Below are 1,031 nucleotides of genomic sequence, written 5' to 3'. Positions count from 1 at the left end.
TTTTCTCATGCTAGGAAAGCAAGGTACATGAGCTCTTATCTCCTATCTGACATATAACCCCTCACAAACTATTCCTGAGTACACAAACTTCGTAAAATTTTAACCTCTCTGAAATTAGTTTCCTCCTTTCTTACAGCAAAGAGGGGTTTAGCATTGCCTAGGTAGAACTTCAGCTGCAATCAGGTGGATCAAGAAATGGGAAACAAGGGCTAGATTCCCAGCTGGTCTGAGTCAGTCCAGGCTTATGGAGTGCAGGGGGCTGCGCTCTGCTCTGAAGGGGTTGAAACTCTGGTCTGGCTGTAGTGGATTACCATGGCGTTGTGAAAAACAGCAATCAGTGAGCTTCCTGGGCACAGAACATTGCTCCCAAGGAAGAACAACCTCTGGCCTATTGGCCTCCAGTCCATTATCTGATTGTTCAAGTGGAGCAAGATGTTAACACGAGCGTTGCACAATTTGATAGGATAAGTATTTTAAAAGCCACAGTTGATGCCATGGGTTTTGTACTCAATTGCAAAACTATATTTTTGTATCTGTAACAAATGAAAAAAGAGGTCATATCTGCCATCTTCTTTCAATGGGCTGACCAGGAAGCAGCACATCTCCTGCAGGCATTTGTCTCCATATATAAACACCAAGGGGGCTTTGTAAGCCTTTCCTAAAGTGTCTCAAGCGGGCTGTGAGGTAAGATGTATCTAATAATTCCGTCTTTATTTAACAGAAGAAAGATAAAAAAACCAAAACTTATTCTTCTCTTTTTTGCAGTAAACATGGAAATAACTGTTAAGGGCTACTCTTTAGTTAAAACATTTAAATTCAGTTCCTAAATATCTTCATGACCAATAACCTTGAGAGAAACTGATCTAAATCTAGGAAATTTAACTTTTACTTTATTAGACTAATTTTTTATTGTCTTTTCGTTCCTTATTGATTCAGGAACATTTTGGATTGTCACACAACTTCATAATGGAAAAAATTACTCAATAACCTCTCAATAAGATTTATGTCTTATAAGAAACATTCTATGTTTT

This window comes from Prinia subflava, chromosome Z (assembly GCF_021018805.1).
Source record: "Prinia subflava isolate CZ2003 ecotype Zambia chromosome Z, Cam_Psub_1.2, whole genome shotgun sequence".
In the NCBI taxonomy this organism is placed as follows: Eukaryota; Metazoa; Chordata; class Aves; order Passeriformes; family Cisticolidae; genus Prinia; species Prinia subflava.
Note: the sequence above shows the minus strand (reverse complement) of the source record.